Source organism: Neolamprologus brichardi, chromosome 20 (genome assembly GCF_056152115.1).
Source record: "Neolamprologus brichardi isolate AB-2024 chromosome 20, ASM5615211v1, whole genome shotgun sequence".
In the NCBI taxonomy this organism is placed as follows: domain Eukaryota; kingdom Metazoa; phylum Chordata; class Actinopteri; order Cichliformes; family Cichlidae; genus Neolamprologus; species Neolamprologus brichardi.
Genome location: NC_142123.1, coordinates 33,322,970 through 33,350,525, shown reverse-complemented (window position 1 = coordinate 33,350,525; position 27,556 = coordinate 33,322,970). Strand labels below are relative to the sequence as shown.

General features: G+C 42.6%; 1 protein-coding gene across 6 annotated transcripts in view; it reads left to right on the top strand.

Moving 5' to 3' along the window:
- The window catches only part of LOC102798096 (extracellular sulfatase Sulf-2-like), a 119,754-nt gene that overhangs the window by 43,471 nt on the left and 48,727 nt on the right, over window positions 1-27,556 (top strand). For 4 of the 6 annotated variants that reach the window (XM_087834399.1, XM_087834398.1, XM_087834390.1 and 1 more), the window contains exon 3: window positions 811-859. The gene's annotated coding sequence lies outside the window, so the exon portion shown is untranslated. The other 2 variants (XM_087834393.1, XM_087834392.1) reach the window with 2 other exon arrangements.

The window sequence follows — 27,556 nt, the reverse complement described above, 5'->3', positions numbered from 1 at the left end:
CCAAATAGACACCCAGGTTACGCATAGAATCAGAGAGAGAGTTAGCTCGGGGCCCCAGCAGGGCAACAAGCTGGTCTCGAGGAATATGGCTGTCGAACACCATAACTTCAGTTTTTTTCTCATTTAAAACGAGATAATTTTCTGACAGCCAATCTTTAACCTCAGGCAATCGTACAGGGAGTTCAGTGATGCTGACAAATCATCAGTCAGTTGACAATCGATTTGTCTCAAAAACGCCTTCACACTGGGGACGCTCGTTTTGTCCACACAAGTAGAGTCACATCCCAGTTTCTGTAAACACAAACACGACCCTGAACTGAAAAGATGGATGAATGTGTAAAATCCATATTGCTGCTTGTTCACAGCAGGACTTTGTTTAGCTTCTGTTCCAGTATTCCTGATTTGGCTTCTCCAAACCGCAGCCTGCTGTTACCATCAGCTGTGAGAAGTCTACAAACTCATGACAAAATATCCAAACTAAGACTTTAATGTAGAAGAGCTGCTTTTAGTGTTCATCTGTTTAATCTTCACGATTTCTTCATCTTTTATTCGTAATCTGTTTTTCCCTTGCCTGTAAAAATCAAGCCTGTGCACGCTTACGCTTCATTTTTCACGTTACGTACAATCATGCACAAGATGTCTCGCAGGCATTTAGAAAACGTCCTCTTCCTTGATAACTGTCTGCTGGAACGAGCGCCGGCGCCTCTGGGGGCCGCTGGCAGGACTTTCAAACACATCAGTGATGTTTGCCGTGATGGCGTCACGTCGTTTGTTTGCGTGTGTTTAATCTAATGTGTGTGTTTGTTTCAGGTCCCTGCTGAGCCCAGCGCTGTCAAACACTCTACAGCATCAGAACAAGGTAACACGCGCACACATGCACGTACACATTGTGCGCCTTCACAAGCCCCTCACGGGCCAAACTAAATGAGTAACTGTAACCTGAACCCTCAAACGGTCCTTTGAAGCTCCGCCCCAAAGTGAGTGAGGACCAAAACGTCCTCACGTCCAAGGTTGGTCCTCACAAAGACGCCGCTGTGCACTCAGACGCACTCAGGACCAATTAGTTGTTGGTGTGTGATGAATTCGTCACTGTGTGCGTCCTGCGGCCAGGCTGCTACAGCTGGTCAGACGCAGCATCCGTCACGAGAACCGACAAATAACCGTGTTTCTCAGCCGTAACCATGGTTACATTTGGGTGCATTTTATTTGAAAAAGCTTTCACGTGGCCGGCAGCGTCGTGATGCGCTGTTGTGTGCGAGTCTGTTTCAGTGCTCTGCTGGTTTTCATGTTTTAATGCGTCTGTCAGAGCAGCCAGGGGTCAAAAGGTCAAGCTGTGCTGCAGCTAACCCGCTAACTGATTAGTTCAGCCCGCTGCTGGCAACAAGGCTGACTGCGGGAGACACACACACACACACACACACACACACACACACACACGCTCTGCCAAATGATGCCAGAGGCCCAGTAGGCTGCAGCATGCCATTACTCTCTCGGTGGATCTTGTTTCTGAGGCGCCTCAGTGGCTCCGTCCCTGCAAAGCTGGAAACTCTCCCATTCTTCTTCTTTACCTCCCTCCCAAAGTTGTTTTTTTTTAATGTTTCTGCTGTTTTATCAAAGCTATATTATCCATCTTTAGTGCAAAACTCAAATCTTTATTAGCATGCACAGAGATGTCCTGAAACGTTGGAAGAAGCAGGTCTGGACATTTGCCAGAGGTGTTCTTGCTGGCAGGAAGCACACAGCAGGAGATGGTCTGCGACAAACGTGGTCTCACTGCTGGAAATACTCCATCTGGTTTGGGCGAGAGAGCCTCGCTGCCTAAGATGATTAGCTGGAGAGAGGAATCCAGTGAAAGGCGTAAAGCAGGTTAAACAGCAGAAAGCAAAGCTGTTGTTGGAAGATTAAAAACAAAATCTCAAAATTAAAGCAAAACTGAAATTCAAAAAAAGGTTCACAGCATGAAAAACACGTGGATTATTCAAAACGTCTGCAGAGTTAAACATTAAAGACGTCAGCCCGATGTTTGGGTCACAGATCAGTCCACTGAAGCTGGATCGGATAGTCGACGTAACGGCAGCGTAACGTGCTGCTGACACGGCAAGTTTGTGCAAATAGCACGTTTTGGACACTACAGTCATTAAACCCCCAGAGAAGGAAAAAGGATAAGATAACTTTATTGTCATTGCACAGTCATACATGTACAACAGTACAATGAAACTGGAGAACTGTCCCACATCAGCACCTGCAACACAACACAGTAACTTAACTTAAGTAATACAAAGAAGAATAAGTATGTTTATTGCACCTTGTTATAAATATAAATATTGTTCTTGTTGTTACACCCCAAACAAGTCCAGGGAGGCCAATCAGGTCAGCTGTTAGCACTGATTAGAGCTGACAGAAATAACAGGAAAAATAATAAATAATTAGTTACAACAAAAGTAACGACAGTTAAACCCATTGGACCTAAGGATGGTATCCTCACTGATCTCGAGAATCGATTCAATTTGAATCGGGGAAATTCTGCCTCAGACAGAAATATTATAATTCTGATCATGCATCAGTACATTTCCATAGTTTTATATTTATAAAAAGGAAGCTGACACGTGTGAGACTTTATCAACGGTGTGAGCATCACAGCAGAGGCCTTTGTGTCAAAGTAGCTGAGACAGAAAAGCATGAAGGAGATTTTCCTGGTCTGCGATCTTATACAAATATTCTGCAGCAGATCAAAAACAAAACCATGAATCTACACATGAACGTTACCTGATGCTGCTGAAGTGAAGCAGAGCAAAGTTACAGAGGTTTTATTAGAGACACAGCTGAGAGTTTTGCAATTTTGCACAACTGTAAAAAGTTTACATTTGTTCAGCATTGAACAGCAGAAATGAGGTTTTCTTTTCGGAAGTAAGTAAAAGAAAAAAACATCGGCCGACAGCCTGCAAACAACGTAGACTTGTGTGTAACAAGCAAGCGAATAATGAAGAAAAAAGATTTTTAGACGGGAAACTGTTGTTGAAGTACAGAGAGAGCTGTGCATGAAGTGTGATTTTATCTGGTGGAAGCAAAACAGCAAAAGTCAGAGTGAATTCATGACGTTGTTTATGTGAAGCGAAGTTTGGATCTTCTTTTGCTGCTGGTTCAGTCAATATTGTTTGGAGAGAGAAAAACCTGCAGCTTTAGAATCGAGTGCAAAAAGGCCGTAAACACAAAGCTCGACTCGCCGAAACATCAGAGTCAGCGAGCGGCTTTCAGCCCTGACCGTGTCCGTGCCGTCGGTGAGAAAGGCGACATCTCGCTGATTCTGATGCGTCGGCGAGTCGAGCTTTGTGTTCACGTCTCTGTGCAGAATCCGTGTTCCTGCTCTCAGTTACTGTTTTAAATGTTTGGTGGTTGTTGAAATTTTGTGAGGTTTCACCTGAGATTCTGGCATTTCGGGCAAAATAAATTTATATTAAAAAAATCAGGATTTTAATGAATTGATTTCACGTTATCCAAGTCAGAATCAATTTTAATCGATAAATTGATCATCAAAACCCAGCCCTGATCAGACCCACCAGGTGTGTATCCATGAAACATCTCAGACAACCAAATGATTTATAAGCAGTGAGTAATGATCCTAACTAAGTTAGCAGCCCTGTTTAAACTGAGCCTCACACGTGCTTAGACATAAAGAACTATTCCCAAATCATTCCCACAGTGAGGGATGGAGATTATTGATTGACTGGTATCGGATCACTACTTCATACTGGATGATACTCACAGCCACGGTATCAGGTCAAACCAGAGAAAGCTGAATGAGGAACATTTGAACTTTTGCAGCGTCACCGTGGGCTTCAAACTGGAGCAGAAAGTAAACATCAGAGAGCCTGGAGCAGAATAAAAATGGCAGAACATCACTGGAGGTGGACGCGTGGTCAGGGCGACCCTCCAGAGTCATTTACAGCTACAGTTTGGACAGTCCTCGTGTCAACTATAAATACTGTGTCACTGTACCCAGCTCCTGACTCTCTCTGAACTTTTTCACATTAAAACGTTTCTAATTAAAAGCCATGCAGACGTCAGCAGTTAATGAACCTCTGCACCGTTTGAGCCTTTCAGTTTGACTCTAAATCATCCATCTCTCATTAAGTTCATCTTTAGTTGTTGTAACTCATCATAATTAGATTCACTAACTAACTCTTCATAACATGATTGACTGTCACTGGTCCAAAATACACGTTCAGATCTTTTAAGTTGAACAAATTCTCGTATCTCTCCAATGATTTGTACTCGCTTCAACAATGAAACTGGATGAATGTAAATTATATTTCTGACATACTAAAATAAAGGCCTTTGCTGTCATGTGCCTGAACTGTGATTAACAACCCTGCAAAAAGGTTTGAAATTCTTTTGGTTCTTTGTTTATTCTTGCCTCCATTAGTCTGCTGTCCTGATGTGATGGTGAGAAAACCAAATATTGTGCTGCTTGCTGAACCCTGCTCACTGTGAGCTGAACAACAGCACAGCAAACACGACGATCATTTACTGGGATCCGTTTGCAATTTGTATTTTTGTGTTGACTTCAGTTTCCTCGTCCCCTGAAAGCAGACTCGCCATCTGCCTCAATCGGATGTGATGAGCTCGGCGTGCTTTCCAACTGCGGAGGGTGAGCGGAGCTTTCAGACCAATCATCATCTCCAGTTTGTCAAAAACACAGAGCACGTCTGAAGCTTTCATTTCTGATGATATGCCTGTTTGTGACGTGAAAGGGGGGGAAGGGACCTGGTAGTAATAGGATGGATTTGTAGGACGTCTGTTTGGACGGGTTTCATCTGAGTCAACAATAATCAGAACAAATGACATATTTGAGTCCATTTCCTGTTATCACTTCAGTTTTTGGTTTTGTTTGAAGTCTGTATCGAAGGATCCATCACATCCCTGCAGCATGCAGATCATTAGCGCCTCAACATTCAGTCGCCTTTGTTGAGAAGATTGTACATCTTGCTAACAAAGACTTTAATATGTCTCAACAAACACTGTTTGGATCATTTTGGGGGCAAATCGTGCTCTGAGGTTCCTCTATGTTAGCGAGTTTGGCCTTTCAGGGACGGCTGATTGACATCGCTGTGAAGTAAAGGAGTCCACTGGATGCAAAAGTCAAGACTGAAGAAGAACATGTAGAAAAAGTCAACACAGTAATAGTTTTATTTTATTTCATTTATATAATTATTGTGTGCTTAAGTTTGTATTGAAACTGGAGGAGTAAAGATGGGGTAGAAGGGGAGCAGCGGCTGTCCAGAGCTGCACGAGGACGCCACCCTGAAGGGGGGATCTGCCAAAAATGGCAAAAACCAAAACAAAGCACGTTTTGGTTTTTGTGGCACGTCGACTGCTCTCTTATTTCTGCGGTGTAGTAATTCACATGTGTACAGCAGTGTGACCGAATGATGCATTTTGGAGAGTTTTCGGGAAACGACCGAGCCCTGCGGCGGGGCGAATGAAAGCCTTGTGGTTCTAATTCGGATGTATTTCTCCAACACTCCTCATATTGTGAGGATATAATAAACACGTGTGCCTCGCAGGAACACTGGTGTGGCTCTAGATGTATTTTTCACTGACTGCTTGGCTGTGTGGCCCCCTCACTGCGGTGTTACAGCAGGGATTTATAACGTTATTTCCTCACATGCCGGCGGGGATCAGCTTCTGTAAGCGGGCAGAATCCGATGGAGGGACCTGGTACTGGCCTGTCAGGCTTTTCTATTTGCTTTAATGAGCTCACAAAGGATGGATGGACAGATAGATCGTGTCTGCAGCTGCTCTTTTAGTCTACATCTCAGCGTAGCCCATAATAATCAGCATCAGCCTGGTTACCATGACAACAGCAATCAAATTGTCGAGTGAGAGATTTTTTCTCCGCCGGTTGGACCTCTCTCTCTCTCTCCTGTGTCCTTTTTTCACTTTGACGTTTTTTTTCTCCTGCAAACTCGCCGTCATCTGTTTTGCAGGACTGGATTTGAATCTGAAAGCTCTTTTGTTGTTTGTCTGAAAGGAGACAAACACACAAACAGCCCAACGTACACACACACACACACACACACAGTGTCGAGTCGATCAGCCAAGTCAGTGCTGCAGAAACTGTGAAGCTTACACAACTCTTGCCGTGCGCAGGAGAACAAACGAGTGTCGATTTAAACGAGCGAGGCTTGTAACAGTTTGTGCCGAGGAACATAAATTCACTGCATTAACTATTAGAAGAGCAGGACCTCGATAGCTGGTGGGGAGGTCGTTAAGTAGAGTCTTAAGGTCTTGGTGTGTGTGGGCTTTATACCGCACAGTTAGTCATTTTCCTTATTAAATATCTTTTATTCCTTAATTAAGGTTTGCCTAATGTGGACTGAGTTCTGCATTCTTAAGTGATGTCTTGCTAATAACTAATTCTCCAGCAGTTTGACACTTATTAACCTACACAGGTTCATTATTCTAAAGTTGTCTCCTGTTCACACGTATTAAACCCATTATAGCACAAAATTACAGCAATTAACTGACTGTGTTCTTAAGTGAAGGGTGAGAAACTGAAGGTCTGCAGAGAAACACTTCGATAATAGCTCAGGTATCTCTGTCATTGATGAGCCATTTCATTTTCAAACGTCACTATGGAAACATTTTATTTTAAGTGTCATGGCGTTCCAGCTTTTGGTTTGATCACATGGATTTTCATCCATTAAACTGCGTTTTTTCCACAGAGTTTCACTCCAGCAGAAAAAGGAGCAGTCATGTTTAAAAGTCTGAACTTAAACTGAGCCCCTAATGGACAATGTTAAACACCTGCTGAGCAAATACACTGTGTGTCTATGTGTTTGAGTGTCTGTAGCTCAGGAGGTCAAGCAGGGCTTCTACTAATCAGGAAGTTGGTAGTTCAATCCCCGTCTGCTCCAGTCTGCACTCATGGGCAAGATACTAACCCCAAGTTGCTTTCCTATGCAGCTGTCGGTGTAGGACCCATTTACATTGATACGTTATGTAAGCTGCTATTGGTCACCTTTTGAGTTTTTCTGCATGGTATGTTTATGTGAAGGTATTTAAGGTGGACGCACGTAATTAGCGGAAGGTGTGTTGTTGATCAGAAGGAGGCAAACAGTTTGTGACCGCTGCGCTGCTTTGTTAAATCGTGGAAATAAAGAATTTAAAGGACAAGATGAGTAAGGTTGGAGTTATTGGACTGTATCAAGTTTAATAGGTTAATTCATACAAGTGACATCACGTCACTGCCGCCAACGAACACCTCGGTGGCTTCAAGCGTAGGCTTGGCCTCTACAGTCGGAGTATGAATGTGTGTGATTGTTAGATAGAAGCACTTGTGAAGAAACATCTTGTGTGAATGTGAAGCGCTTTGAGTGCTCAGAGTAGAAAAGCGCTGTATAAGAACCAGTTCATTTAATAAGTAGGGCTGCCACGATTAGTCGACTAGTCACGATTACGTCGACTTTTAAAATCGTCGACGACTAATTTAATAGTCGACGCGTCGTTTGAAGCTTTGTAAGATCCCAAAAGACGCAGGAATAAGTAGTAGGATTTAAGAGTGTAATAACGGACTGAAACAGAAGATGGCAGCACTGCATGTACAAGGATGCCAGCTGCCGTTAAACCCCGAAGAAGAAGCTGTGTCCCAGAATTCATAGCGCGGCCCAGCCCAGTTTCCAACAATGGCGGCAGCTAGTTAGTTTTAATATTACTCTTATTATTCTTTCTGGGTCACAAAATAAACGTTTAACATATTTTCAGGCGAGAATGTAGCTGTGTAAACCTCAAATATCTGCTCAGTTTATCAAGACACCACATATTTTCAAAAGCGCTCCGACGTTTTCGGAGACGTCTGTTACCCACTAGCTCGATAGCTAGCCGGGGGCTAGGCTAACTAGAGCCGTGAGAACACCGGACTCCCGCAAATCATTTTCAAACCCACCGCCGTCTTTCGCTACTCAGGTTAAACATGATATATAAGTCACTTAGATAACTTAAAAATGTTATTGTTTGGCTTTTTTAGTATTTTATTTGTTCCTGAGTAAATCGGTTTGGCTGAGATTAAAGTTATAGTTTTTACACAGCTGAATAAACGTCAAGCAGACAGCTGATTATCAGAAGTGTGAGATGCTCGAGAATTTACTCCGGTGTCCTGTTATATTTTAGATAGCAAGGAGTTTATTAAACTTCACCGAAACAATCTGCAAATTTCATTAAAATTTAATCAACTATCATCTTGTCTTTATTTTTAGTTAGCACATACCTTAAACACTTAAAGCTGTAAACTAATGATAGTTATATAAGAGCAGATGCTGCTGGTGCAATAAGCTGTACGTTTTACGTCCAATGGATGATGATCTGACTAGTCGACTATCAAAATAATTGTTTGTGGCAGCCCTATTAATACGTATCAGCTTACTGATAAATTAGTCTTGAGCAAGATCTCACTTTAGACTGTAAAGTCTGAGTTTGAGACACTTACTTTAGAGTCCTTTGGACACTTTTAACCACGTTTTATAGATCAAACTTTGTGTTTTGATTGGTTTTCAGGGTGCTGAGTCCAACCCTGACCAGACACTTCCTTCATTGTACAACTGTGTGCTATGTGCTCTGGACTAGCTTGTAGCTGTTTGGCAGTTAGATCTTAGCCCGTCTATCCTGTAGATGCAATCTGAGTGTTTTAGTTTCAGTCATCGTTTTTTTTTAAACTATATATATATATATATATATATATTCTGACTCCAGTAAGGACCATCATTTACAAAAAAACAAACATATTTTTCAGTAGTGAGCGAGGCAATGAAGTCATCAGGAAAACTGTTTACTAAGGTCAAGAAGTAGGATCAGAATTCGTTTTGCTGCCTGCTGGATATCAGGCCTCTCTTCTGTTTGGATTTGGGACACAGACACTTTCTCTGCTCCTAAAATTGGGCTTAAAACTTTCCTTTGTCATAGTTGGATCAGGTGACTCTGAGTCATTAGCTAGGCTGTGATAGGCTGCTTCGCATCATGGATGGGTTCCAATGATGCACTGAGTGTTTCTTCTTCAGCCACCATGTGTTGACACACCTCTCGTTAGTTGTTGTTAATCTGTCTCTCTTCCACAGCGTGTCTTTGTCCTGTCTTCCTCCCCTCATCACCAGCTGGTCGGCAGATGGCCCCGCCCCTCCCTGAGCCTGGTTCTCCTGGAGGTTTCTTCCTGTTAAAAGGGAGTTTTTCCTTCCTACTCTCGCCATAGCGCTTTGTCATCCTTACCATACGACATAAAGCACTTTGAAGAGACTGATCTTGTGATTTAATGCTTTAGAAATAAAACTCAATTGAATGCAGGTTTAAGGTGCTGCCTCTCTGTGTGCGTGAGGCTGCACTCCACACAGTCACATTTTAGAAACCTTGATGTATTTTTATGTTTTCACTACAGTCTGATTGGAATAAATGTCCTTTCAAGGCCTCTGCACTGCTTTTTAAACTTCCTTTTCCTCTGTGCGTGTGCGTGTGTGTTGTTAGTGAAGGTTTTATTATGTTAAATCTGTTACTTTATTTCAGTTGCTACGAGTATTGTAGTTGTTATTTATGTGTGTTTATGAATTCCTTTAAAAAATGTTATATGAGGTTCAGATGCTAACGCTTGGGGTCGGTTCTAATGTGGCACCGTGATTCACTGTAATGACACAAAATAGCAGCTTTTAGTTGCTCAGAGCTCTGCTGAGAGCTTTTACATGAACACACACACACACACACACACACACACAGATCAAAGTCTTCACAGTGTGGGTCTCTTAGTGTGTGCAGTGTCAGAGGTGAGCATTTAACATGAACACATCTTTCTAATGGAGGCAGTAATTACCTTCTGGCAGCCCGATAACACAACTTACTGACACACACTCGCCGGCTTTTGCTCGTGTTTTATTTTCTGTGGTTTTGTCTTCAGGCTTTTGTGAAACTTGGTCTGGTTATTTAAAATGGTTTTGTTTTGAATCTCTGCAATGGAGGTTAACAGTGCAAAGTTGTTATGAGCCACACAGATGCAGTAGAAACACATGACTCGTGATAATAACGCGGGTCTTCCGAGTCTTCTGGTTGGCTTCAAATCACACGAGGAGTATGTCAGAACCTGAGCATTTCGTCTTTTATTTTGAAAAGCTGACCTAATGATTTGTGGCATTCCTGTGTCTCACTTCCTGCTCTCCTCATCTGCTGCATCAGAGCTGGAAAGCAAAGCGGCCCGTGCTCGGTCTGTTTGTGGGGTAACAAACGCATTGTCACCATGGCCAGACTAACAGCCTGAGAGGCCCCATGGCACAATTATGTAACTTAATTAATTAGTAACACCTGTTTGAAACGCCACAAACAACAATCAGCTGATCCGAGCAGAGCCCGGCAGAGCGTGAATGAGTAAAAAAATATTTAAAAAAATAAAGAAACACCACATAACAACTTTTCTCCACAACAATCTCCAAATATCAGTAACTGTAACTGTCTAAAATATTGTCTGTTGGTCAGAATCTACTAACCATACTTTTGGTTGTTTAAAGGGTAATCCGAGGATTAGTCTGAATAAATTAACCTTCTAATAAATATTTTATACTCTAAACTATCTGTACTGATGTATGAACCCTGCTTCCGGGTCCAAACGACTCTGTGTTTGTTAAGGCTGTTGTGTTTTTAACGTGTTTTAATGTATCTTGTTCTATTCAATCTGAACAAGCCCATGAAACAGTCAGTGATCACAGTCGGCCTCTCTCGGGTTTTATTTCCTCTAATCATATTAAAGCTTAGTTTTTAAACCCTTATGATGTAACTACAGCCCAGCAGCAGTATATTAATGACTAACCTCGTATTGTGGATGGATTATCTCAGTTGTTCTCCTGACTGAAGTTTGGTCCGTTTACAGCATCCTGCCATGTGATTGCATTTGTCCCCAACCATCGGGAACCTTCACGTTAACTTTTATTGAGTAGAAAAAAGTTAGCGTTCATCCTCCAGCTTCACTGTGTTTATGTCATGCTAGCATAGCTGTGTAGCTAGCAATCACGTAGCACATCATTATATACCAGCTAGTCCAACTTCAGTAACCCTACAAACGTCACTGCTGTTCAGTTTTCTGTCTTCATTTATGTTGGAAGTGACAGCAGAGCTGTACGTTTTCATTTTTTCAGAAATCTCTCAGTCAGAACATGCTACATCATGTTTAGGTAACTAGCGAAACTAGCGAGCTAACTTCCGCTAGCTTCCTGCTAACTTCTAACTCTGTTAAATGTAATCAGTTCTGTTTTCATGAATGCCTGGATGTTAAACTTAATTGTTACACCTGTTAAAGCAGCAACGCTGATGATTTTATTAAAGGTGAAAGAATTTAGACAGTTTGTAACTCTCAGTGATGCCACAGTGTTCGTTTGACCTTGGGACCTGAAGCGGACACAGCTAATGACGTCAGAAAGACCGGATTTGTTTTTTTTTAATTGCAAAGAGAGTGAAAAATGCAACCGTGCATTTCGCCTGTGAAAACACAACATGGCTGACAAAAATGGCCCAGCTGCTTCAACTGTAGCATTCGTGACACAAAGAGCTGGTTCTGAGATAAATATTAATTATTGTGATGATCTGGAGTTATTGTTTGACACGTGCAAAACCACATTTACAGCAAAACAGTCAGATTTGGAATTTATCCAATAACTTTTGACTGCTGGTAGGAAGCTTCTTGAAAACGGCCGAGGTGCTGATATATATTCAGTGCAAGCAGAGCTCATACAGATTGTTTTACGAGTCATTTATTTTTGACTATTTACTTTTTCATGCTCATGTTAAAGGATTTTCCCTCGGGCTGCAGTTATTCTGGGCGAGAAGTGTGACGTTTAGCCGTCAGATGTGTGCGAGCCGTTGCATTAGCATTTCATTTCATCACCCAGACGGGAGCTGCTGTGAGAGGAGCTCCTCACCCGGGGACAAAAGGCCGTCTTTCAATCCGTCAGTCCCTCCGTCCGCGACGCTGCTCGTCATTCAGGAGCGCTGCGAGATAAGAAGAGTTCATTATTCTGATAACTCATCTCGCGCTCGTCTCTTCAGCTTTTCCACTCTCTTCATTCCTGCCTCGCGACCGCTCCGTCCACTCTGGCCTCGGCGCTCCACTTCAACTCACAATTTGGATTTCCTACAAATATGAAAACAAGATTATTCAGATAAAATGATTCTTTTCACTTCCTGACATAACAAAGTCTAAAGTTTCATTTGCAGCTGAAAATATGTTTTACAGGAAACTCAGTGAAGATGAAACATTGCCTTCAGACAGCAGTACCGGCAAACTGGGACCGACCGTCAGCTGTTTCCTTAATGCACATCCTAATAGCAAATCTCAAATCCAAGCTGCTTCCGCCTGCATTAACCTGCAGTCCACTTTGCAACCCACCTATGTCCTGTCCTTTGCTACTGATGCCTGATTGCTGCTATGGGAGGTCTCACTGCTGCTTTGTCTGCCTTTAGACTTTCCACGTACACTGAGAGGAAGAACAACACCATCCATAATAAAAGTTAATTATTGAGTATATATAAATATAAACTACTGCAGATTAAATACTGGGTTTGATTTAAGTGGCCCTGATGTTGATTGGAAATGAGTTGATTTAATCAAATAGAAATAATGGTATTACAACTTTTCAGTGATGCAACAGTCACTGCAGAGAAAACTGGATGGATTATTGCAGCTGTGTGAAATAAACCTTTGAAATGGTTCCTTCAGTCGGGGACGTCTGTGACCTTTAACGGTCAGTTGTTGTCTTCAAAGTGACTCTAGATATTAGAGAGATTCCTCTAGATAAAACCAGCGGTTCACAGGTGATTTCATTTTTTTCACATTCAAGAGTTGAGGTGAGAACTGCCAACTGATTCCAAACAGATTGCACAGATTGCCTGTTTGGAGACAACCTGTCACATGCAGCTCAGACTGACCTGGTCCTTCTCCGACTCGTTGACCACGGTTTGTAAAAACCAGAAACCGATCAGCACAGCCATGAATATCGCAAATGGGAACTTGATCCAGCTGATTACCAACTGATTGTAATCTTGTTGTATTCCAACATATAACACGATTGCCGAGCACCTACATGCATTCAGCTAAATTCTCCTCCTGTAAGTCCTTCACTACCTGTAGACGACTTTCTGTGTTTCTGTGCAGCGTCGATGAATTTCTGTCTGGACTCAAAATGTAGTCGATGTGAGAGAGAGAAACAAAACTGATGAGCATCTGCTTCCTCCTGTTTCTTTTTCATATTCATTTGTTTTTATGTGTATTAACACTTGTTACTTGTATATTGATTGACTGATTCCTACTATATTCGTCCCAAACAGATTGCATGTAAAGGCAGCTTCACCCCATTCAATCAAACTGCCAGCAGGCTTGTTGTCTTATTGCTGTTTTATCACTTTGAAGTCGGCAGCTGACTGCGACTGGTTGCAGACCTGCTGCCAGTCTTCAACCATTTCAACAAGATTGCAGGTTTATTGCATAGTTTTGGTCATGCTGTTGAACGTATACTGCAGTCAGGTCTCATCATTATGTGCATAGCATGTTTTGGTGTTGATACCTTGGTACAGAGAGAGAATCCAACCAGTGTTGGGAGGATGAAGGGAAAGTGCTGCCGTGAGTTTCAGGTTCACCCACCAGCCCGGGGTTTCCATTAGCCTGGATACGTCTGTGTGGCACTTCAGTTTATTTATTTTTATGCTGATACATTTTTTTAATGATAACGATAAAAAGCATTTTTATTGTTAGCGTTCAGAAACACCAACAACACCGTTATTATATCGAGGATCAATTTGTTATTTTTTCAGGTAATATTTCAGCTAAACGACCAACAGATAATAAACTTTCTTTCTTGGCTTTTATAAACACTGCGCGACCACATAAACCTGAAGGAGCTCTGATGATTTTAGTGCTGAAGGCTTTCTGTCGCTGACGGTTTTCTTTAGCGTAAACTTATATGAAAGCAAAATCCCAGGATTCTCTCTTGAGGAGCTCGAGTGACCTCAGTGCATTTAAAGGACATTTGTATCTTTGTTTTTCATCTGTCGAGGGCGAAGTTTTTGCTCTGATGGTGGCAAATATTCAAACCAAATGGAAATCAGCTGATCATCAGCATCGTCAGCATTTATAAAATTGGCTGGTTGGGTGTGCTCTCAGAGAAATGCCTTTTCATTCGTCGTTTTCTCTTTTCATTCTTTTCTCTGACCTTATCGTCTTTGACTTTTCTGATGAGAAATCAGATTTTCATCCTATTCTCTTCATTATTGTTACTGTGTTATAGTTAAAGGCTTTCAGCTTTCAGGAGGATGGCGCAGTCCTCCTTTTTCTCAAAGTTAATTTCATTAGTATGCCTTCACCCGTGATATGGAGTGCACTCTATGAAGTCTATAACTGTATGTATGACTGATGTGTGCAAATGAGATGGAGGATAAAGGCACAGAGAGCTGGTGTACAGGGAGGTGTACAGATGGAAGGAGCATTAAAGAGATGAGTGGAGGTGTAAATGAGGCAGTGGGCGGAGTCTGTGGTGTGGAAGATGGATGAGATGCGAGAGGACGTGTTGTGCAAATGTGTGTAAATGGCCGACTCCATGTATGAACAATGGACAAAATGCCACATTGGCTGAAACAGTCATTTGAGAGTCATCTTTGAAGAATAAATGATTATTGAGTATCTGATAGGATCGAGTGGGAAAAGTCCGTACCTGCTCTGCACCTCCCCACACTGGGAGCACAGCAGATGTGTTACCATAAGTGCAATAAAAGCTTCCCATCAAGTGCTAAACTGAACATCACAGGAGAGTGAGCTTCACTAAAGGTGTCACTTTAATGTAAGTAAGTAAGTAAAATTTTATTTATATAGCACATTTCTAGATAAAAGATCACAAAGTGCTTTACAAGGTAAAAAAACAAAAACAGTCAAAAGTTAACAAAATGCAATTTTAAAAAGATGTGTTTTTAGCTGTTTTTTAAAAGTAATCACTGAGTCTGCAGATCTTAAGTTCTGAGGAAGAGAGTTCCACAGTCTGGCGGCCACAGTGTCAAAAGCTCTATCACCCTTGGTTTTCAGTCTTGTATACTGAATAACAAGTAGGCCCTGATCACAAGACCTCAGGGACCTACTAGGGACATAGGGCTGTAAAAGTTCAATGATGTACGCTGGTGCTTGTTCTTGAAGAGCCTTAAATGTCAGAACCAGAATCTTAAAATGGACTCTGAATTCAACGGGGAGCCAGTGCAGCTGTATAAGCAACGGTGTTACATGAGAGTACTTCGATGTTTTTGTCAGAAGCCTTGCTGCAGCATTTTGGACAATCTGCAGACGCTCAAGGGAGTTTTTGTTTAGACATGTAAACAGTGAATTACAGTAGTCCAATCGTGATGAAATGAATGCATGAATAACAATCTCCAGTTCAGTATGAGATACTATGGGGCTCAATTTAGAAATGTTTCTTAAATGATAGAAGCATGACCGAACCAGAGATTTGACGTGGACATCCAGGGTAAGAGCAGAATCAAAGGTTACCCCTAGGTTCCTGATAGACGATTTCACACATGTTGAAAGAGGACCAAGAGCATTCATTATGTTAGGTACATGTCTGTCTGGAGCACATACAAGGACTTCAGTCCTTTCTTCATTAAGTTGGAGGAAGTTGTCAGCCATCCAACCTTTGATGGTTTCTAAGCACACATTTAGAATCTGCAGCTTAGAAACATCTTCAGGTTTAAAAGATATATATAGCTGGATGTCGTCTGCGTAGCAGTGGTAGCAAATGTCCTCAAAGGGGCTCAAAATATGCTGGAGAGGAAGTAGATATATTAAAAACAATAAGGGCCCCAGCACAGAACCTTGTGGCACACCATAGGACAGGGACGTGGAAGATGACCTGTACTTAGAGACTGCCACAGAAAAGTATCGTTCATAGAGATACGAGGAGAACCACTCTAAGGCAGACCCAGATACACCAACCCAGTATTTCAGCCTTTCAAGCAAAATATAATGGTCAGCGGTGTCAAAGGCTGACGTGAGGTCCAACATTAGGAGTACAGAACACTTTCCTGCATCGTTTTGCATAAGAATGTCATTGGAAACTCTAAGAAGGGCTGTTTCAGTAGAATGAGCTCTACGAAAGCCAGACTGGAATTTGTCAAAGATATTATGTTTGTCTAAAACTGCTGTAAGCTGCTTAGCCACAACCTTCTCTAGTATCTTAGCAATTAACAGTATTTTTGAGATTGGTCTGTAATTGCTAGTGAGAGATGGGTCCAGCATAGGCTTTTTTAACAGGGGGTGTATAACAGCAATTTTAAAATAAGAAGGGACTTGCAGCTTGCAAGCTTTTCGCTTAAATCACAAACTACAAAAAGGAAAACATCCGTTGAGCCTTTGCCGTTGGATTGCTGTGTTAGCGCTTCTTCTGGGACCTGGTTCACTGCAGCTGACTCTTGGTAATGTAACAGTAACAATGTAAAGTGAATGCACTGACCAGTTCACACTGATGCCTGAGCTGGTTTTTTGGTTTATTGTGGCTGGTAGCTGGTGCAGCAACAGGCCCGGTGAATCTGTAAGGACAACCAAAGTGATGATAATAAATCCAGTGTTAGGTTTGGGGTTTGTTGGGCCATCCAGCTTTCTTGGATGTTAGCAGAAGTCATTGAGGGGCACTTGCTGTAAAATCTTCAGTCTCGTCTTCTCAGAGGTTTTTCCTAAGCTTATTGAAGTGGTTTTGTAAGTTCTGATGGTGGTAGAGACACTGAAGACATCAGGACAGTGACATCTGTAGTGACTCCTTGAGGCTACAGGAGGTATTGCAGTCACATGTGAAGGTGAAGTAACGTAAAGGTCTATGAGTGGTGAGATAAAGATGTTTGTCCTGAGTGTAGGGCTGTTCGATATAACGATATATATCGGATGACGATATAAAAACGTCTACCGTTTCATTTTACGCTATCGTTTGTTTCGTGGTGTCGCAAAATAAACTGTTTACGGCAATATTTTTTCATCGTTCTGATGGTCAACTGTAGTGGTTATATTAATTTCTTAAAGTTCTCTCTTTCTCTTATATTTAATATAACCACACTACAGACGGACAAGCGGCTGTTTGTATGTGTTGTCGTTAGCAACAATGACAGTAAAACCACCGCGTGTCCGCTTGTTTATGTTCCACATAAACCTTTCACAATAAAGCTCAAGATCCTGTTGAGACTTTTCAAAATAAACTGAACCACGTGAAAGAGCAGATTATTTACGTATGAGAAGTAAAAAAGAGCCGCCAGGTGCTAAAAAATGAACCTTAGACTCAAACGTTAGAACAGGCTTTTCCCCGCAGCACGCCGTGTAATAAATACTCACAAAGAAAACGGCGGCTGTTACAACTTATGTCTAAAAATGTATCGTTTCATGCATCAGTTAAAACACTCGACTCCAGCTACACGACGCACAGCTGGAAACACTTTACGCAAGTCGAGCTGCCCGAGATTCACAGAATTTACAGAAAATGTTACATTTTTGTGATTTATATCGTTATCGGACGTTAGATGTCTTATATCGGGAGATGAGATTTTGGTCATATCGCACAGCCCTACCTGAGTGTGCATGAACAATTTAAAGATCATTACAGTCTAACCGTTCTCTGCAGAGCACGAATGTGTTCAGGACAATTCAAGACAAATCAGATTGTAGCGTTTATCCACATCATCGCTGCGTACATTTACTAGAATTTGTCTCTGCTAGTTATCGAATGTAATGCTCGGTGTTGAAAAGGCTTTTCTTCTCTAGCTGGTTATTAATAATGGAAGCACCTTAATCAGCTTTTGAACAAGCAGTAGGAGTGTCCAAAGGTCAGAAGCTGCAGTGTGTGATTCCCAGGTGGCAACCTTCAGGGCTGAAAATGAAGCCGCTGCACAGGCGACACAAACCGCCTCTTGATTGGCAGGTGCTGCTCTGCAGGGAGCTGCAGCCAATCAGTGTCTTCGAGGTCTCTGACCCGAACGGTCCTGTTTGTGCTTGTTTTACCTTTTGAAACATTTCTGTTGGATCCTTTGATGAGTAACATGCTTCTTAGGATTTCAACAAGTTTAAAATTACTTCGATACACTGAAGACAAACGTGACTATGTGTTGCACCAAGCTTGCTAACAAAGCTGGCTACCGCTAGCTTATAATTTAGCACTCCACCCTCTCATCCAGATATGGTCACTCCTGGCTACAAAACAACAACATGGCGGTGTCCAAAATGCTAACGTTGAGGCTTCAAATTGCAGCGTTCAAAACCAATGGGTGACATCACACTACTTCCACCTTTCATATCCAGTCAACGGTGCTTCCACAGATTCATGGAGGTTGTGTAATAAGAGCTTTTGTTGTGCCGTTTGTGGATTTCTCCATCTTTGATGTTACTATTTATGGTTCTTTTGAATGAGACGCTCCACCAGAATAACTTACTGTCAGCGCTGTCCTTAGTTAACCCCGTCTTTCATTCGTTTAAGGTGATTCATGAAACGTATTTGTACCAAAATGAAAAATGGGATTTGTTTTTCAGACTAAACAGGTTCAACATAAGAAGACGAATTCAGTATTTGACACTGAGCAAACTCTACACTGTGTTAATAAACGAGGCAGTCATTTTACATCCTTATAAAACTAAAACTGTAAAATGTAGTCTGATTATTATTGCTGAGAGGTGTCAAGTGAGGACCACTTTATTCTTCTGTCAGGGGTATAGCGTGGGTGTTACACTCCACAAGACTGTGGGAGCCCAGTTGGAGTCCAGTTGGAGAGAGTAGCTCAAATTTACAGGGAGACGTTTGTACTGTTTTTCACATGAGAAAGTTCCATAAATAACAGTGTGATGAATGAGAAAAGACAAAGACCGGCTGGTTCCTGTGCAGCTGCTCACGGCATGAAAGTTCCAGATGATCTGATATCGTCGTGTTGGTGTTGTTCCCAGATCATCATGAAAATGTTGTTCCAGGTTCAACATTGCAAGTGACCAATCACATTATTGTGACGTTATTCTTTTGCGCACCAACCCATTTGTGCATTTATGAAATTCCAATGTTGCAAGGACAATATCAATTCTGCTTAGCGTTTATTAAAGGGTTAGGGTTAGGGTCAAAGGCGGTTTCTCGCAGCTTAAGTACAGTTTTTTGTTTTACGCCGGTTTTTCCCGAAGTCGCAAAAGTATGACATCACAACATTCTGATTGGTCACTTGCAATGTTGATCCTGGAACAACCTTTAGTATGATGATCTGGGAACAACACCAACACGACGATATCAGATCGTGCTGAAAGTTCCTGCCCAAAGCACCGGCCCTTTAAGGCTGTGGAGGTCGGGGTGGTGGATGGGCGCGCACAACATCGCGCTATCCTGAAGAAAATGCAGATTAGCTTAGCTTGATATTGTAGTAAATGCTAGGTCACAAATTTGAGACAGTCACAGAAATGGTCGGTCCATCAAAAGTCAGGAATCTGTGGAGGAGCAAGCACTTTGAAAACGTCCCATCAAAGGTTGTGGATGTGCTCAAACACACCAATACACTTTTTTTCTAATGTGTTCAATTTTCATGTGATTCAGCAACGTGTTTTTTTTTTTTTTTTTAATATATATATCTACAGAAAGTTTGTTGCTTCAAATTAATCTGAAGAACCAGAATCGCTCCTGACCCTGGTTTCTTCTTCTTCTCTGTTCAACAACTGCAATTCAAAATAATCCAGACAGCAAATTAACGACTAATTCACATATCGGTGAAATGACTGTAAAACTGTAACTAGGAGGAGGACATCGGAGGAATGGGCAGAAAGATATGAGAAAGTGATGAAGCGATAGAGAGACAATAGAGAGCGAGAGCCAGAGAACGAGGAGGGGAGGGAGTGATGGAGAGAGAGCCAGAGGAGAGCAGGGAGATACAGAACAGGAGGTATAAAAAGATCAACACAGAGAGAGAGAACGTGATAAAGAGGGAACGAGCTGGAGCGAGCGAGGGAGGAGGGGAAGAGGACGGAGGAGGTTGAGGAGCAGCAGCAGCTCAGCTGTTGTTACAACAGTGAGAGCGTGCGGTCGCCGAGGGGAGAGAGCTGTTGCCACGGGGATTATTGTCATGTCTGCCACCTCGACAACAGCCAACAGGACCTAGGCTGAGAGGAGGCTGGGGAGGTTGTCGGTTTGGCGCCGGAGCCTACGAGCAAGGCAGCGCGGCCCATGAGGACGAGGTAGGAACGAGAGCAGAAGTAAAGAGCGATGTGAAGGAAAAGACAAAGGAAAGCAGAGGGGGAAAGAGAGAAGTGTAGTGAGAGGTTTGAGAGTAAAACATCATCTGAGAGGAAGCGAAAGAAGAAGTGAAAGCAAAAAGGAACAGAAAGCAGAAGTGGAGCTGTGCGTTCGGCTTATTCTGCGGAGTTTCAGGAGAATTTCTGCCGTCTTCTCCTCCGACTTCCGTCTGTTCGTCGTGTTTCTCTCTGTGTGATCTCTTCACGTTCGGCTTCATGTTCTTCGCCTCGTTGCAGTAAGTGCTTCTGCTTGTAAATGGTTTCGTGCCTCTGTTTTGGAAAGCTTTATCGATAGAAAAGAGCAGAGAAAGAACGAATGTCAGCAAATCTGAGCAAACCAAAAATGTCAGTCTGTCGTTAAATACTTTGTTTCTTCTCCATTTCCTGTTCAGTCACTTACAGATATACATCGTTTAAATATATGACTAACACAACAAATATATTAGACACAAGGAAATCCAACACCCCCACAATAGAGAAGCTGGAAAGAAGCTGAGGATTATCAGTCAGCGAAAAATGTGAATTTTGTAGAAAGAAAAGTTTCTGACAGACGAATCAAATTCAGAGTTCTTCTGTGAAAAGACATCAGACGTACGTCTAGAAGTCTTACGTGTGGTTGTTACAGAGATAAAGGTTTAAGGTGAAATCTGGTGATGCTCTGGATTTTTCTTTCTTGACCAACAAACACAAAATGTTTCCTGCAAACAAATAAAATTATTGAGATGTTTTGAATTTGTGAGTCTTAATATTTCTTAGATCAAATAGGGCATAGGTGTCAAACTCTGGCCTAATTACATTTGGCCCATGAAGCCATACCAAATTACTATCAGAGCTGGCCTACTGGTATTATCCAGCTAATATATATATTGTTTAGTATTAAGCTTTGCTTGTTCCATATTCAGTTTTTCAGCAAAACTTGTTTGAGTCCATAAGAAAAGATTCATTCTTATATCTGAAGGAAGTTTTTTTTTCAATAAATATTAATGTTAGCCCGCGACTTTGTTCCAGTTTTGAATTTTGGCCCACTGTGTGTTTGAGTTTGACACCCCTGAAATAGGGTGAAGTGAACAGAGTTGTCAGTGGATACTCTTATTGATACTTTTACTGATATTTCTGTATTTTGTAGCAAAATAAAGGCATTATAGTGGTAATGGCTACTTTTGACGCTTCAGCTCAAGTTCACGTGATGGTTAAATTTGGACGTACAGCTGAGAGGTCTCTTCCTGTTAAAAGGGAAGTCTTTCTTCCTGCTGTTACCAAGTGCTGCTCGTAGGGTATCGACGAATTCTTGGGGTTTACTTTCTTTTCTTTTCTTCTTTACCTGCAACACAGAAGCAGTTATTGAGGCAACTATTATTGTGAATTGTCGCTGTGGAAATAAAACTGAATTAAATTCGGTGGAGCTGTTTGCAGCCGTTTCAAATCTACCAACTGGCTCATTAGCATACAGCACCTGAGTAACTCTGCGGTACTTCACTGCTGTGATGGGCAGTAAACCGTTTACCATTACTGTGCCAGCAGGCTGTTACACTCCTTATCTCGCAGCTGACCGTGGCTTTGACTTGGGTGCCTGCATGTGTTGGAGCATTGCTTGATTTCTTTCATTTATCTGTGTCTTTATCCACGGCTGAAAATCGTCCCGACAAATGAACAACGTCCATCTGTCAGTTCGATAAATGATTCCCATGTCTAGTAACACGTCGCCGGGTCAGTGATATAAATGAAACATTATGTTTGTTGCTCTAAAGAGTTGCCTTTTTGGCAGGAACCAGCGGATTTGGAGTTGAGGGCCATCAATACGAGGTCAGAAGGTTTGGGGGACGCACAAACTTTGGTGTGTTCATAGGATTTGTTGACAGTAAGACAAATATACAGTTAAACTCCAGAGGACTGAACATCCTGTTTGTCCCCAGTCAAAGTTTGGCTTCAGTGCTGGACAGAGAGAACAAACAGAAGTTTCCTATTTCTACTTCTCCAAAACATTTGGTAATATGATATCACTGTGAACCCTGCACTCGAGGTTTATTGTACAGAAAACAGAACAGAGACGCATTTTTTCGGGTGTCCTCGGCCATCTGATGCGTATTAGTTTCATCCGTGTGCGTCCAGTGCAGAGACTGGAAGCAGCCAAAGCTGTCGTCTCATTTTATCAACAGAGAAGAAGGAAAAGAATCCAGTGCAAACAGAGCTGGACTTTTTCCATCGTTGCTGCTTATTGTAACCGTAGCTGTTACTTATTATAGCAGTCACACTGGATTTCCATTAGTTGGCTTCTGTATTTCGCTTCAAAGCTGAGTGTGGCCATTTCACATTTACCACCATTTAACTCTGAAGTCCAACTAAAAGACAAACCTGCACCGTCTCAGTCCGGCCTGCAGCATCCAAAAATGTAAGGGTGGCGTTTGACGGGGTCAGTCAAAGGAACGGATTGGGCACGTTTTCCTGCTATTTACCAACAGAGGGCGCTGTACATTAAAATAGCCCTCAACTTTACCTTGTTCACCTCAAGTGAGGGTTCAAGTGGCCCTAGCTGATGATACAATCGGAGGTGGTGGTGAAAAGTCAAGTTTTTAACCAAGAAAGGACGTCTAAATGTTTTTGTCACACGCCTCCATTCAGGGCAACACGGTGGTTAGCACTGTTGCCGCACAGCAAGAAGGTCCTGAGTTCAATTCCACCATCAGGCCGGGGTCTTTCTGTGTGGAGTTTGCATGTTCTCCCCGTGTTTGCGTGGGTTCTCCCGGGGTACTCCGGCTTCCTCCCACAGTCCAAAGACATGCAGTTTGTTGGGATAGGTTAATTGGACAATCTGAATTGCCCATAGGTGTGAATGTGAGTGCGACTGGTTGTCTGTCTCTGTGTGTTAGCCCTGCGACAGACTGGCGACCTGTCCAGGGTGTACCTTTCAGCAATAGGCTCCAGGGCCCCCCACAACCCTGAAAAGGATAAGCGGAAGTGAATGGATGGATGGATGGCCTCCATTCAGTGCAGCATGTTTGATTTTTCAGTCAAGAAAAGTGGTGAGATTGTACTTTAATAACTTTAGCTTTCCGTTTATTTACACAGCTTCAAGGCAAAACTTTAAGCAGAGACATTTACCGCACGGTCCTGGAGATGAAAAGGCCACGGAGTCCGGGTTCATCCTCAGGGGGGCAGAAATAAGTTCAGGAACGTCTACAGATTTGTGTGAAATGAAACTTTTGTAGGCTTTTGTTATATCTTGTTACATTTCTCCTCTCTAACTGTACCTGGTGGATTGTAAACAGACAGCTTCTTTAGTTATAAATCTGTTTGCAGAAACGAATGCAGAACTTGTTGGTTCATCCTCTGAAAAGAGGAAGTGTGTGCTTTTAAAGATTTCCGTCTCTTGTAGGAGGAATCCATCGACGCCAGCCTTCCCCTCTCGCTGACACCCTGAATGAAGGTTTCACCTAATTGTCCACTGTTTAGTTCAATATGCTGTGTTTGTCTAATCTGCTGCTGCTTGTTAGAACAAGCTCATTAGGTTGTGGAAGGAAAGAAAGGGCAGCTTCATTTATAGTGCACAGTTATTCCATGGAAACATGATGTGCTTTGCAGGTAAAAGGAGACGCAAAACCAACAAAATTAAAAATTAAACACACACGAAGGTTTACTTCTGATAAAGCTCTCAGGTAAAAGACAAATGATGTTTTTTAGTCTAAATCTTCAGCGTGTCGTTGACTTGCTCCGTTCTATGCTAGGACCCACAATGAAGCAAAAACTGACTGTTATTTATTTTTTGCCTATAAAAAGCGTCTCCTGAATGTTTCTGTAACTCTGACCGGTTTATTTCCTTTTATACTTCTGCTTGTTCCTCATATATTCAGTGAAACGCTGGGAAATACAAGTTCAGCAGTTAGGATCACCTTTTATCTGCTTTCCCACAAAGTAATGAGGGAACAGGCCTCACCTGCTGCCTGTCAGTCAGTTGTCTAATTACTTTTAAAAGAACTTTTGGCTGCTCTCTTACTTCCCGAGGGGAAGCCACAGTGTTTGATTTGGCACAGATTTGACACCTTTCATCGCGTGCAGTACTTTTGTTACAAACGCATGAATTAAAGCTGTAGATTGTTTGATTTAAAGTCCACTGAGGTGGTGCACGGAGGCAATGCTACACAAAATAAAATAAAATGTGCTGTTGTCCAAAAATGTAACACTGTAAGTGAATTAAACCTGCAGTGGCCAGAAAGGGGTCACATCCCTGCTGCTTTATCTGTGAGCCTGTGAACACTTTACTGAGCCTCTGGCTATTCCCAGTATAGTGAAAAGGGCTGAAAAAAGAGGACGTGTGATCCCCGTGTGTGCAGTCCGTCCTTTTCTCAGTCAGATCCATCCCTCGTTCATCGTGCATGATGACGCTGGAAATGCTCGCCATTAGCTTCACAGTGGGACAAACGGGTGGCATCACTGTGGCGAGGACCAGCTTTGCTCGAGCATCCAAGCTGGTTGCACTGAGTGAAATAGTGAAATTGAAAGAACGGTGTATTTTTAAGTATATACTCAGGTTGTTGGTGTTTAGAGCACTTTGAACTCTTGAAAGTTCAGGTTTGCGGCCACGCAGCAGCATCAAACAAAACTGGAACCTGTGTTAAAATAAACATGGAACCTGTGCTGATTTGTTACCGGCCCTTAATATAAATTCCTGCTGCTATTTGACAAGAACTGTTTCAGTGGTGCAGTGCGATACAGCGAGGTGGTGTTGTTGATGGACTTTAAATAAAGCAGAAGGTTAAACGTGGTCTGAGAAGCTCAGTGGCGATGCTGCCGGAGAGAATTTAAGGTTGTGTCCAGAAATAAATCCCTCACGCTAAATGCCTCCTGACATGTTTATTAGTAAAAGTCGAGAAATATTAGCCGGCGCATCAATTACAGCCAAATGAAAATGGCAAATGCACTGATATTTCTGTCTGCGACCAGCATAGTGTATGTCAATAACCGCAGCCGGCTCTGTAATAAAGGCTAAGAGGCTAACGTGTCACCACAGCAACCGCAGCACTTTTCATTTTCTCGTCTGATACTTTTTAGAGTTTTGTCGAGAAGCACTGAGCTGACCTTTCACCTGGAAAATGTGACCTTTCACCTCCGCGCAGGGAGATATTAAGTCTCCCCTGCTGGTCTCTCTGCATGTAGAGATGCTAATGAATATGAATGAGCAGTTGGAGCCATATTATGGCTGCAGTATCTCTTTATTGACATTCACCACATTTTATATTGAGTCACTTGGTGGCCAGCTGCCTCGGCTGCGAGGCCCGCCCACGGCGCATGAATATTAATGAGCAGATAGATGTGACCGAGAAGCCACAGCCAGAGAGGACACATCGGGATGACAGACGAGAGAATTTATGATCCGTGGGGCTTTGGAGCGCTTGTTCACAGTTCAGGAGAGCGTGACTGCACGTGTAGCGCATATTATAGCCCGATAATATAGTTTCATTCATTGCTCTGCCGAAAGCGTGCAGTCGCTCCGGTATTTCGGCGCTGTCTGAGAGCGGAGCGTGACTGTGACTCCACGATCATTAATATGCAGCTCTAACAGCCTTCCTTGTCTGGATTCAGTCTCTCCAGCAGATGTTGAACCTGCTGCAGGGATTAGCTCCCATTCAGACACTAGAGCGTTACTGAGGTCCAGCACTGATGTTGGGTGATAAGATCTGGCTCGCAGCCGGTGCTTGGGTTCATCCCAAAAGGGTTGGATGGGGGGGATTTAGGGCTCCATGCGGACCAGTCAAGTTCATCCTCACAGCACTTGGAAAATCATCTCTGTATGGTGCGGGCTTTGTGCATGGAAGCATCTTTATATAGAAAGATAAAGTCTACACACTTTTAACCCTCGGGCGTCTTCGGTCTTCAGATGTCTGGATGTCTAAAGATGTCTCCCATGCAAAGCTGTCGTGTTGGCTTTGGCTAGGCAGCATCTCTACAAGTTATTCCTGTGAGCCAACAGCTCCCAACACTTTAAACACTACTCTTTATGATGCCATATTCGGTTTTCAGTTTGATTTTATTTATATAGCACCCAGAAAGAAACCTCCGGCAGATCCAGGATCAGGTGGGGACCAGATACTGGCCTGATATATGGTTATTTTAGGCACACATATAGGCTGTATGTAGACACCATGGCTCAGTCACTGGTGTTCAGATCTGCATTTTGAAGCCTCAGTTAGTGAAGTTAGCATTTTGGCAACAGTCCAGACTGGTTTTGGAGGCAGAAGTGGGAAAATTTGGACAAGAGCTTAAAATGCTAAGTTATCAGCTAATGCTAGCTCCATTAATAATTGCACAGGCGCAGTGCACAGACCAGTACCTGCTATTTAGTGTCCAGATGAATAAATACTGGGTTTCACTCACCTACAAAAGGACAGACGTCTTGGGTGATCTCTACCACCAAAAGCCTCAACAACACGTTCTCACTCCCAAAGCGTAACATTTTACGCTAGGTGACAAATCGTCAACATATTACATTTTCGGCTACCCACCACGTTCCTAAATGACGACCTCGGAAAAATGAGGAAATATGAGAACCGTCTGGACTCAATCTACACATGTTCGCTCTTTTTCTTCAAATCGCTTAGAAACACGCTATTTAACGTCATTAAAGTCCTGGTTAAGGTCACGAATAAGGTTATGGTTAGGGCTAGGGATAAGGTTAGGTTTAGGGCTGGAACGTCTATTACCGCGGGAGCGTCATTGCACTGGATTTCAGCCATAACCCGCTGCGTACCATAAGAACGCCGAAGGTCTCCTTTTGCGTTCTACAGGAACGCAGCGGGACGTGACAAAACGTCGGCATGTTACGCCTCGGGAGTGAGAACGGGCTGGCCACAAACGCAGTGAGCATATGTGTGGCCAAGCAGACAGTTAGCAGCTCACTGAAGCCCCTCCCACCTGCAGTTCAAATGCCATGTTTGTGAGGGGCAGCCAATCAGAAGAGAGCTGGTAAATAAAGACTATTTACATCTGAAATAAACAAAAAAATGTACTGAAAAGCCACAGTACGGCTCTATTGTGTCTTCTGAGGATAAAACGTGGTTCTTCTCTTGTTAATTTCTCAGGAAATGAAAATTTCTCTGTAAAGTCTAAAAACTTTACCGTCTGTTTTAAATAATGTAGTGACTCTGCTCTCTGCTGCTTCCGCCTGTGTGTTTACTGATGTTCCTCAGAGGTGAGGATATAATATTTCAGCGGCTTCATGAAAAGGCTCTGAATATCAAATAAAACAAACTATCTGGAATCGAGAGCAGCGGC